This window comes from Homarus americanus, unplaced genomic scaffold (assembly GCF_018991925.1).
Source record: "Homarus americanus isolate GMGI-L3 unplaced genomic scaffold, GMGI_Hamer_2.0 scaffold56241, whole genome shotgun sequence".
Lineage (NCBI taxonomy): Eukaryota > Metazoa > Arthropoda > Malacostraca > Decapoda > Nephropidae > Homarus > Homarus americanus.
The window spans coordinates 1,051,521-1,064,354 of NW_024740202.1; the positions used below are offsets into that span (position 1 = coordinate 1,051,521).

Sequence of the window (12,834 nt, forward strand, 5' to 3'; positions counted from 1 at the left end):
CTTCCTTACTTCCACACACCAAAACAAACACCCAAGTCCCGTCCACAAACAAACAACAAACACTGGTGAAGCTAAACTGACCATTCACTTATCTGTTTACATCTCAGCCACAAACAAACAGACGGATATACTCACCAACCACGTCTATTAATAAACTGTTTGCCACACGTAAAGTAACGCCAATTGACACGGGGTATTTATTTGTTTATCGATACTGTTTACCCCAAGTTGGCGCCTCATGACAGTACCCGAGTCTATGGTAGTCTTATATAGGTTAGGTTAGGTTGAAATTTGGTTAGGTTACGTTAGGTTAGGTTAGGGTAGGTTAGGTTAGGGTAGGTTAGGTTAGGTTGAAATTTGGTTGTGTTACGTTAGGTTAGGTTAGGTTATGTTGTTTAACCCTTTGAGGACGATGGTTTAATCCCTTGAGGGTTTGTATCTTAAACTATGGTTCTTAAAGGGTTTTATCCCCTAACTTTAATTATCAAAAAGGCCATTTAAATCCCCCTTCGATTATATGTTATAAAATGGACAGTGGTTATAAAGCTAATGACGGACGAGGCCACGAGGGAACCCTTATATTGATTACATTAGAAGCAACATTGCGTTAGGAAGCGTTGCGTTAGTTTAAGTTGCGTTAAGTTTAGGTTGGGTTAGTTAAGGTTTTTTAGGGAGTTTTAAGTTACATTAGGATATACTGTGTTATGGTTAGGTTAAGCTGCGTTAGGCTAGGTTAAAATTGGATTTGGTTATGTTAGGTTTGGTAAGGCTGTGTTAAGTTAGTCTACGTAAGGTTGTACTAGGTCTGTTTGGTTATATAATGTTACGTTAGATTGTAGTAGATTAGACAAGCTTATAACGGGTTAGGTTAAATTACGTTTGGTATATAAGGTTAAATTGTACGATGTCTAGTCATGAAAGGTTAAAATTATGTTTGTTTTCTGTAAGTAACATTAAATTACGTTTGGTTAATCTACGTAAGGTTAAATTACGTACGGCTCTTTATGTTAGGTTAAAATATGGTGGTGTCGGGTTATATAAGGTTAAATGTTGTGTGATTAAGATCAATATAGTGTTAAATTAATGTTCATTAGACTGACATGTGGTGTTTGGTGAGGTTAAATCCTACGGACATTAACACAGTACCATCTATTACACCACATCATACCACCTCTCAAACACCAAACACCCTTATCGACTTACAAACAAGCAAGTAAACATATTGGCCGGGTGAACAGATGATTGTTCTATGAGTTTTATCTGAGAATTCGTCAGCACTAACTTTCTCTCAACCAGAAGTTCTAAGTCGACCAATTTTCTAAGGGGTGAGTTAACATCGCTTTAAAGGGGGGGGTAAGGGGTTATTTTAAGGGTGGGTATATGTGGAGGAAGTGGCCGGGGTGGTGGGTAATGACGGGGCGGCCATCACTGTCTTAGCCTACGGTCAGGTCGTATCGCCCAAAAATAGGTCAACAGGTTTCTAACTTTAACAACAAGTCGGTGGTTCGGGCATGTCGGCAGCACGTCAGTAGGGGTCACGACACTCCCTTTCACTTACCTTTTGTTGTCGGTGACTTTCTGGATAATCGAAATAATGTCCGATATCAAGGCACGGGAATTTCACTTAGAAATGTGGGAATTTACGCGGCACTGTCTCCCCCACACACGTCCGTCACTGGGCCAAACCCTACTGAACTCATTATCTCAGAGGCATTGAAGTCATTCTTACCTTTGGTGCCGAATTACGCCCACACTGTCATACGTTACGAGTCATGAAAATATTCACATTTTCTTTAACATCAAGCTCTTAAATAACGGTAAACACTATACCAAATTATATAAAAATATTTAAAAACGGCAGTAGTTATTTTAAAACGCGAAATAATAACCGTCGTACAAATCTTTCTCCGTCTGGCAGCTATGCGAGACGAGTATTGGCCCCTCCTATAACCCCCCCCCCTTCCCCTCCTCCCCGTTCCTCAACCCCCCACACCAGACGAGGAAGGCGAGGTACCTCAGATATGACTGGAGTTTTTAAACTATACTAACCTCTACACCAAATCCTGAAAGACTCTGGGATTTTGTTTATGTTATTTTCGTCACCAGAGAGGCGATAACTGCCACCATGGAGACACAGGAGGCAGAGTAAGGAGGAGTGTTGGGTTCATCCGGCACAGTTGTCGTACAGACGGTGGTTAGGTTGGCTCGGTAGTTTCTCCTGCCTGGCTGACTGGACTCTGACGGTGATCTTGTAAACTGTGCTAATCTGCCCTGTAAAACACACACACACACACACCTATATTTCGCCTTTAATCATTAAATAAAACCCAATTACCATAAAAAATCATCTTTACTGATTATTCGATATAAAAATCAAATTTATTTACTCACAAAATTCTAAAACAGCAATAAAACTGAATTTGAGAAATATATAGATCTACTCAAGAGGTAAGTCACAGTACTCAAGGTTAGGTTAGGTTTTCTATACTGTATGATGACTAGGTCAACCCTTGTGTGGCCAGCGGTACGGGACTCATTATATATTTCCTGGGGCCAATTAGGAGAGAAAGAGACTAAAATAAATACTTACAAAAGACAGACAGACACCACTTAAAGGCACCAGTACAAGAATGCCACCCCTCACTCAAAAAAGCCACCCCGCCACCTCCCCCCTCCCTGGAAGTCATCCCCTCTCAGAAGGAAGCCACCCCTCCCCCTCCCAACAGAATGCCACCCTCCTTCGCCCCTCCACCACCAAGCTGACATATTGTAGCCACTTTTTTGCATTCCATTACATCAGTTCCCATGTATAGAACCAAACACACAATGTGCTTGAATACCTCTCACGCAGATGTGAATAACAAAGTGTGCGGCCAGACATATTGCCTCACACTCCTGTACTCACTCCTGAACTCTATTCTGTAATCCTTTTGCATTACTGCTCACAGGAGTGTCGGGTGCGCAATAAACTAGCCGCTTTAAGTGACAAAATTAAATTGAAATTAATTTACCAACACCGCGTCGCATCACCAGTGCCACCTTATCCTCACTACTTCCTCTTAACACACATAAATACTTGGGATTAATGAGCCTGAATCTCGTGGTTCTTGGTTGAGGAGAGGCAACAAGACCTGTGTGGGTACCTGTACTGTACCTCCAGTAGTTTGTCTCTCATGATGATGTGAACAAAACTAAATGTAAAGTGTGCAGTCAGACATAGTGGCCACACACTACAACACCACGTCTTGAACAGTGAGAAAGTAAAGCCTTTTAGGAGCAGGTCCAAGCACACTTACCTCTGATATATCATAATCTGTAATGTACTGTACACAGGTAAATCACTGTAAGCAATTTACACCTCTGACTGGCTGCCGAGTTCGAACCCTAGCCACCAGAGCTTATCCAGTGGACCACGATGGACTTAAAGCCACCCCACCTTAATTACTCAGACCGTTGTGTAGGGAAGCTGATTAAAATCTGTCCAGGATCCGGGTGTGGACGGCCTACCCTCACCCATCGTACGGAACACAACATTAGTCACCCGGGCTTATTTAGCCTTAAGATTTCTGTGTGATTCTTTGTTATTATTATTATTATTTATCATCATTATTATTTTAATTTTTTTTTCAATTTTGTCTTTTTTATTATTATTTTTATTTACTATCATTTATTATTATCATTATTATTAGCTTCTCGCCCCCAGGCCCCGGTGTGGGACAGTGACCTGTGCCTGGGTGGGCTAATCCCCCTTAACTTAACACTAACCAAATCTAACCAATTCCTAACTTGTTCTAACCTAACCTAACTCAACCCCAGGTAGCGTTAGGGTGGTAAATAATCAGGTGTGAAATAATCTGGGGAGCGGATCCTTTATACGAACCCTTTTGTCTTGTTTATCTGAACCGAAGATAAGATTATTATATATCTCGTCAAGGTAGAGTCACAGTGTAATTTGGGCGCCATCTTGGTTCACCCTTTTTTGTGTCTTAAGAGAACCAGTTAGGTTAGGTTAGGTTAAGTACCTTTGAGAACCGATCTTTTATGTGAAGTGAGTCAGTTAAGAGACTTTCTCACAATCCCAGTTAAGAGAAATTTAACTTACGAGTCTGAAATTCCAGGGCCAAACGTAGATGGCCTCCAGGGGCTATTACCACTAACAAGCGGGGGTTATGAATGAACGGTGGGGGTGAGGAGGGGTGAGGAGGGGTGAGGGAGGTGATGGGGGCGAGGAGGGATGGGGGAGGAGGCGGTGAGGGCGAGGAGGTGATTGGGGACCCATACACCTTGCCTGATATCTGCTGTTCTAGAGGCCTCAACTGAAGATAAGAGAAAGGTATCTAACTGGCCCCTGGTTACGAAACAGCATAGCCAAGATAATAACAATGGTGTCAAGACTTCACTGAGACTCTACTTTAACGAGGGAAAAATAACGTAAAACGAAATGAGAGAGAGAGAGTTTTACTTAATATCTCCAACAAATTCCTACACCCCGATGAGTGGTACCCTCCCTCCACCCCTCCCACCTTCCCTCCACCCCCCTCCTAGACCATCCCTCCACCGGCCAATTACTGTAGCAAGTAGAGCCTGTAGCCTCCACCTCCTCCTCCTTCCTCTCCTCCCACACATCATCCCTCCACCTTCTCCCCATTTCAAATATAACCACCACCACCACCACCACACCACATCCACCACCATCACACCACGACACCACCACCACCACACACCACCACACCACGACCACCACACCACGACCACCACCACCACCACACCACCACCACCACCACCATCACACTACGACCCCACCACACTACGACCACCACCACCACCACACTACGACCACCACCACCAATTAATTACGACCACCACACCACGACCACCACCACACCATGACCACCACCACCACACTACCACCACACAAACCAACACCACCACACCACACCACGACCACCACCACACTACGACCACCACACCACTACGACCACCACCACACTACGACCACCACCACCACCACCACCACACCACGACCACCACACCACACGACCAATCACCACCACCACCACCACCACACCACCACCACCATCACACCACGACCAATTAACTACGACCACCACCACCTCACCACCACCACCACACTACGACCACCACACTACGACCACCACCACCACCACCACCACCACACTACGACCACCACACCACCACACCACCACTATCACCACACCCTCCACAGACACACACACACGCACACACCTTCAGATGACAGACAGGAGGCCAAAGAGTTAAGGCGTGATCAGATAATGTGTCATGTGATTAACCTTATTATTGAAATGAATACGTTAATGTCTATCTATCCATCTACTCCACCCACTCATCCATCTAACCACCCACCCATCCATCTACCCACTCATCTATTCATCTACCCACCCATCCATCTACCTACCCATCTAGGTGGGTACAGACTAAAATAATGTCATCTGAACTAACTCAACTTTTCCCGGCGAAGGACACTAACTCACAGCATTACTGGTACTACTCAGGAAAGTGGATGGTTGGGGTGGGAGGGGAGGTGAGGGGAGGGGAGGGTGAGGGGGTGGGTGAGGGGGAGAAAGGAGTAAGGATGGTGGTAGTCATTTTTACTTTCTTCTCATCCCATCACCCTCCTTTTCTCACCTCCTCTCCCACCCCCACTTCATCCCCTCCTGTGACGTCATTGTAAAATAAACACTCAACCAACAACATGCCCAAAATCCTCTATTCACCCCCAGAACAGTGGTTTAGGGAGACAAAGGCCAGGGGGAGTGATGGGCATGTAGGGGAAAGTGGCTGAGAGAAAGTGGGCCAGAGAGGAGAAGGCAAGAAGGATGGGAGAGAGGCTGGGAGTGGCTGGGAGGGCTGGGGAGGCTGGGGAGGCTGATGAGGCTGCACCTTTCTGGGTCACTCACTTCCTGCCCTCACCTGTTCATCGCTTCCTCACACCTGTTCACTGCCCTCACCGTTCATCAAGGCCCCACCTGTTCACATCAAGCCCTCACCTGTCTTCATCAAACCCCCACCTGTTCATCAAACCCCACCTGTTCATCAAGCCCTCACCTGTCTCCCACCTGTTCATCAAGCCTCACCTGTTCATCAAGCGCCCCACCTGTTCATCAAACCCCACCGTTCATCAAGCCTCACCTGTTCATCAAGCCTCACCTGTTCATCAAGTTTCACCCACCATCAAACTCACCTGTTCATCAAACCTCACCTGTTCATCGCTTCCTCACCGTTCATCAAACCTCGTTCATCAACAAGCCCCACCTGTTCATCAAACCTCAACTGTTCATCAAGCCTCACTGTTCATCGCTTCCTCACCTGTCTTCACTGCCTCACCTGTTCATCAAACTCACTGTTCATCGCTTCCCACCTGTTCATCAAGCTTCCCCACCTGTTCATCGCTTCCCTCACCTGTTCATCAAGCCCCTCACCTGTTCATCAAGCCTCACCTAACCACGCTTCCTCACCCGTCTACTGCCTCACCTGTTCATCAAACCCCACCTGTCTACCATCAAACCCTCACTCTGTTCATCAGTTTCCTCACCTGTTCATCAAACCTCACCTGTTCATCAAACCTCACCTGTTCATCAAACCTCACCTGTTCATCAAACCTCACCTGTTCATCATTCTCACCTGTTCACATCAAGCCTCACCTGTTCATCAAACCCTCACCTGTTCATCAAACCCCCACCACCATCGCTCCTCACCTGTTCATCAAACCCTCACCTGTTCATCGCTTCTCACCTGTTCATCGTGTTCTCACCTGTTCATCAAACCCCTCACCTGTTCATCAACCCTCACCTTTTCTTCAGGTGTTCAGGATTATTCTCAGGACTGTGTTGTGATGACGTACGATGATGATGATGGATGATGATGATGATGAGATGGATAATGACGACGATGATGATATGGACTAGACTGACAGCTTATAATTTCTGCGCCGAGTGAAAGTTTCCACCATCTGTCAATACCAATCACAGGTGAAATGTATCGATCAGCTGTACTTAGACCACTGGCAATTGTAGGATATAATATTGTTTAAGGGGCGATGCCAGGACGGTTGTTATTCTGTCTGTCTGTCCGTCTGCTCACTTCCGTCCAGTTCAGTTCCCATCTATCTATCTATCTATCTGCCCGGTCTGTCTGTCTGCACTGCCCATTCATTCATCTATCTGCCCTCTAAACCATCTATCTGTCTCTAACCAAGCCCATCTGTCCGCCCGTCTGTCTATCTACCATCTGTCTGTCTGTTCGTCTGTCTGTCTGTCTGCCTGCCTGTCCGTCTGGCTGTTCATTCATCTATCTGTCTGTCTGTCTGTCTGTCTGTCTGTCTGTCTGTCTGCACGCCCATTCATCTATTCATTCCGTCTCTAACCATTTCATCTGTCTCTCTCTAACCATCTATCTGTCTCTCTCTAACTATCTATCTGTCCGTCCGTCCGTCTGTCTGTCTGTCTATCTATCTACCTGTCCGTCTGTCTGGTCTGGTCTGTCAGGAAGCAAAATAAAGGTCCACTATTGACACATAAGTAACTACACAACTTTTCCTCCTCTTCTTAACCATCATTTATATAGAAGGGTTTATAAGTAGATGACCCCGATGCCTCTACTTACAATTCTAAGTAGGTTAATGGACATACGTGACTTAACTACGACGGATCACTGACACTACTAAAACCACTTATTAGCTAAGGTAATGACACGACCCGGGATGACAGAATGACGTGGTTAGGGGTATTACACGTAGTTGGCATGGTCATTAGTGTGTTATTAATGTAAGTAATGAGGTGATTTTTTGTTATTAATTACGAGAGAGAGAGAGAGAGAGAGAGAGAGAGAGAGAGAGAGAGAGAGAGAGAGAGATTTACTTAATACAAAATAAAATGTGTAAATTGACGTTAAAATTCTTAATTTTTTCTCTACCTATTAATATTTAACAACCAAAAGCACAACTATTAACAACCAAAGCCCACAACTATTACAACTAAAACCACAACTACAATTATTAACTACAACCACAATTAATAACCACAGCCAGCACAACACACCCTCCTCGACATGTGTGTGTCAACAGCAGTACACGTATGGTCGTATGTTCTGTTGATTCACGTGTGTGTGTGTGTGTCTGTGTGTGTGTGTGTGTGTGTGTGTGTAATATCATCAGGTAAGAACAAGTGAACATCAGGTAAAAAACAAACATTGGTTGTAACAACTGATCAGCTGACTGACAGCTGATCACCGGGCTATCAGCTGATCACCATACCAACAGTTGGTCACCAGACTAACAGCTGATCAATGAATGTCCGTCGCTGCTGTAGTTATTATGAAGACCAGTTCACCCAAGTTATAATCCAAAATGTTTCGCACATAAGTCACCCCGAGCATGAACGATCCTTAACTTAAGTACTTGCTAAATTACCATAAATCCCTCCCCCCCCCCTAACTATCAGAAATTCTTTATTTTAAGGAATGATGTTAGACAGCCATAAAAAAACGTAAGATTTATGGGAAATGTGTGTTTGATATTGGTGAGTGAGGTGTAGTGAACGAAAGGTTGTGGAAGCGGGACCTGGGATGACCACCTAGTTGTTTACCGAAGCGAGGCCCTCCGCCAGAGCCGCGTTCCTTGCCGAGTTTAGTCGTAATTCTACTATTTTTCTCATGCCTCCGTGACCGATGGTCCACCGCTGTTTCTTGTCCATCTGCTTTCAGGACGTAAGTAGGTTAAGTTTACTGTTGGTTGTTTGAATAAGGAGTTGTCCAGGGGTGTGTGTTGTGTGAGGGTGTGTTGTGTGAGGGTGTGTTGTGTTTCCTGTGGTGTAATGGTTAGCATGCTCGCCTCGCAAGCGTGAGGGACCCGAGTTCGATCCCCGGGCAGGGTGAAACTGGGCAAGTTTCTTTACGCCATTTGCCTCCGTCTACCCAGCAGTAATTGGGAACCTGGATGTTAATTGATTTGCGGATCGTGTTCCGAGGTAATGGTTAGCCAGTGCAGTTGGCGAGTTGCCCGGTCTTCTCGGACTATTCCTTGACACTGGGTCATGCAGCTCGTTAACTCAGGGTGTGGTTGTTGTGTTGGCGGCAGCTTCTACACCTTAAACAAATTCACGCCGAGGTGGCCCGAGGGCCGGCCATCCTCGTACACGAGGGACAACCATTATATATGTGGTGTGTTTAGGTGGGTGTGGTGGGATGGGTGTGTCTCTGTTCGCTGGAAATATGTCGACGACTCCACCATTGGGATCAGTGTCAACAACTCGGCTCCTGGCTACACCGCCCCCCAGATTATACTGAACAGTCTCCAAAATTGGGCCACCAACAACCATGTCGCCATCAACCACACCAAGACCATGGTTATACACATCAACCTCTCCTCCGACGTTGTCCCATCTCCCTCCATTACGTTGGGCCCCAACACACTCCAGGTAGTGGACTCCACTAAGCTCCTCGGCGTCACCATAGATAACAAACTAAATTGGAAAACACACGTCCGTACAGTTATCAAATCCTCCAGTTTTCTTCTCCACCTCCTTCGCCGACCCAAGTCCCTCGGAGTTCCCACGCCTGAGCTTCTCAAGCTTACCTATGCCTCCCCTGCCCGGTCTTCCTCCCTAAATCCCACACAACGGAAACACCTAGAAAAAGTGTAGAAAAGGGCATGCGAGATTCTTCTCAACCCCCCCCCCCCACTATACATATCAAATGAGTTAGATTAGATTAGGTAGAGATGCTTTGAAAAAAAATAACAGCAAATACATTAGAAATAAAATAAATATGTCATCCCACCCGTTCGTGGTAGTCTCCCCAACATACTATACTCCTACTGTTCGTGGTAGTCTCCCCAGCATGCTGTACCCCTCCTGTTCGTGGTAGTCACCCTAACATCCTATACCCTTCTTGTTCGAGTTGGCCTCCGGGTTTCGCTACGGTTCCTTGCTGACGAAAACTTTTCCTCCTCACGCTCTCTCTTTCCCCCGGACCCACTCTCCCTTGTGTGCCGCTGGGAGTATTACTAGATAGATAGATAGATAGATAGTGAACACGGAGTACTCGAGAATGGTTAAGTGAAGTGACTTAGACTGCAAAACTGCGGAGCCTAAGATAATTGTTTCCTGTGTTGTTTCAGCCTTAGACTGTGGTATAGGAGACTACTGTACTTGGTATTATGAGCTACAGAGATCTAGAGACAGATCAGTACAGAATGGCACTACAGCAGGTGGTTTATAATATAGAAATCATTTAGTGTCTTCAGTGGTAATTAACACTGGTGGTGTTTGTCAAGATAGTCGTGTCATGACGGTCTGCTGCTGTTACTTACAGTAGTCTATGTTTGGTGGTCAAGAATTTTCTGAATGTAACTTCAATGGCCCAAAGAAATGTCAAACAAATCGCTGCAAGTATTTTAAAGCCAAACTTGTGTGTAATTCTAGATGTCATGATAATATAAACTACACGAAATATTTTTGCAATTACTCAGTCGAATAAAAATGTTAAAATTCACTTTAATGTTTATGTTTTAATAACAATGTCCATGATTTATCGTATCAATAAATACATGAATTCCTAGTTCTTAATATTATGACATATACTGTACGGATCCCCTTGTATATATACGACATTCCTGGGTGAATTATGTATTACACGTAGTAGGCCTATATGAAATACAAAAAGGCGAGAGAAAAACAAACTCAAGATGAGAGACAAGTTGTGCAGGTGAGTCTTCCACCAAAACATCATAATGGCAGCACTTGATCAAAACTTTCCCCCCTGAGGCACCATTATCTGTTCTTCCTCATCACCGCCACTACTCCCTCACGCCACACAGGGGAAACTTCTGTACTTCACGTAAGCTGTCACTTACTGATAGCTCCACCATCGACAACTACGCCGACAAGAACAAGAGGATAATTTATCAGAACATCAGCAAAAGCAACAAAAAATAAAAGAGAACGATTTTTATATCTGAAATTCTGAGACTAAAATTATTTTTGGTTCCACGGCAAACAAACCCCGGTGACCTGTGAAGGCTGCGACGACTTCCACGATATATAACAGTAACCAAGCAGGTTTTGACTGTGAAATACCCCAAGAGACTCATCGTAAACACAAACATCAAGGTGTCTTCGTAAACATTGAGTCAATGTCTGTCAAAATCATATCAGCCATTATTTAGCAAGGCAAATTGGGTAACCCGCCCTTAAATATCCTGGAGTCACCCTTGTTGAACTTCACACAACTGCACAATTCGACAAGCATATAGTTTGTGGGCTTGCCATAGTCGCCACTAACAAGAGAAAACAAACAAACCTAACTTAATGTTTTACAGTTTAGTTGTGTTGTGTTGTCTGTCGTTAATGGTGCGTCCTGTCCTTACGTGTATCATGTCACCCTAACAACGGTAGGTCATCAGCCGAGAATCATTCAGTAGATTCAATAGTTCGAACTGATTTAATTACAGAGACTTTTCTTACCTTACACACCCGCAGTGTCCAGAATAAGTTGCTAATATTCCCAACACTATAGTGAAGCGCTCACTGTCACTACACCATTAAAGGGAAGCAACATCACTGCTAGACTCTCACTCTCCGGCACGTCTGTATGATAATAAACAATGTTAAAATAAATGACGAACGAGACTGAAGTAACTACAGTAATTGTTTTGTAAACAACGGAACTAGCCAAATCTACTCAAAGAAAACTACACTAAGACCGTTAATTTAGGTTTAATTAAGTTAAATTCATGCCATTTGATTAGAGAAGGTAATAACGGTTTTGTTCGTGGTTTTCTTTTAACATTACACATTTTGCTTACTACTTTAGTGCCTTTTACTCCCCGTCAATATGTCTGAGTTTCCTTTGTGCCGTACTCTCCAGTGTTACACCTATGAATTTAAGCCCAAACTTTGGAAACAAAAATCCGTGGTAAAAGATTCGCTGGTTAAACAGTTTACAATAATTACTTCCAGCTGTCCCTTGTTCTCAGGCATAAACTGGTTCCCTATTCTAAACATATAGACAAGGGCTATGATTAAAGATAACGATAGACGCACCACGGGTTCTGGCCACTATAAGTCTTAAAATATTCTAAGATTACCAATATGTGCAGTATAAAATATTTTGGTAATAACCCAGCTTGCTGCCGCAAATTGTTTTGTAACTGACGCATAAAAACATATAGAATACCGTTCTCTCTCTCTCTCTCTCTCTCTCTATATATATATATATATATATATATATATATATATATTATTACCAAACTTGAATATATTCATTCCCTTATAAAATTCACATAAATAAGCACAAAATAAAACATCTGCCCGCCTGGCATACTAACCAGATACAACTTGGTAGTTTGAGAGCGAGAGAGAGGGAGGAACTGCCGGTTGTCCAAAGTCTGCAGTGTACTTGTACAGGACGTGTGTATTAACGCGAGACCGGACCCAGAGAGAGAGCCAGCATTCTCACTGGGGTAAATACACACGTCCTGTCCCAGAGTAAATGTAAAAATTATGTACACAAAAGAAAAACAGGGGACTAAGACATCCTGAAGTGAATAGAGAACGGACATCTCTACTGGGGGACTCAAACGTTTTGTGGGTGCTGTAGCACAATATAAATAATTAAGTGTTGAACGGACTTATTGCACAAACGTGACCATGACACACTGTGGTGTACATATGAGTGCACTGTGGTGTACTACAATGTGTTTGCGTGTGTACTTGTGAGTGCTCTCTTGGCTATTGGGGTGTCTGTGAGTTCACTCTTTATAGATGTACTTAACTGTTCTTGGTCTTGTTTTACCTA

General features: G+C 44.2%; 1 protein-coding gene across 1 annotated transcript in view; it reads right to left on the reverse strand.

The window, feature by feature from the left end:
* The window catches only part of LOC121875235, a 44,981-nt gene extending 43,296 nt beyond the window's left edge, over window positions 1–1,685 (reverse strand). The window contains exon 1 of the mRNA XM_042379694.1: window positions 1,559–1,685. The gene's annotated coding sequence lies outside the window, so the exon portion shown is untranslated. The remainder of the gene's footprint in view (window positions 1–1,558) is intronic.
* Between the last annotated feature and the right edge of the window lie 11,149 nt (window positions 1,686–12,834).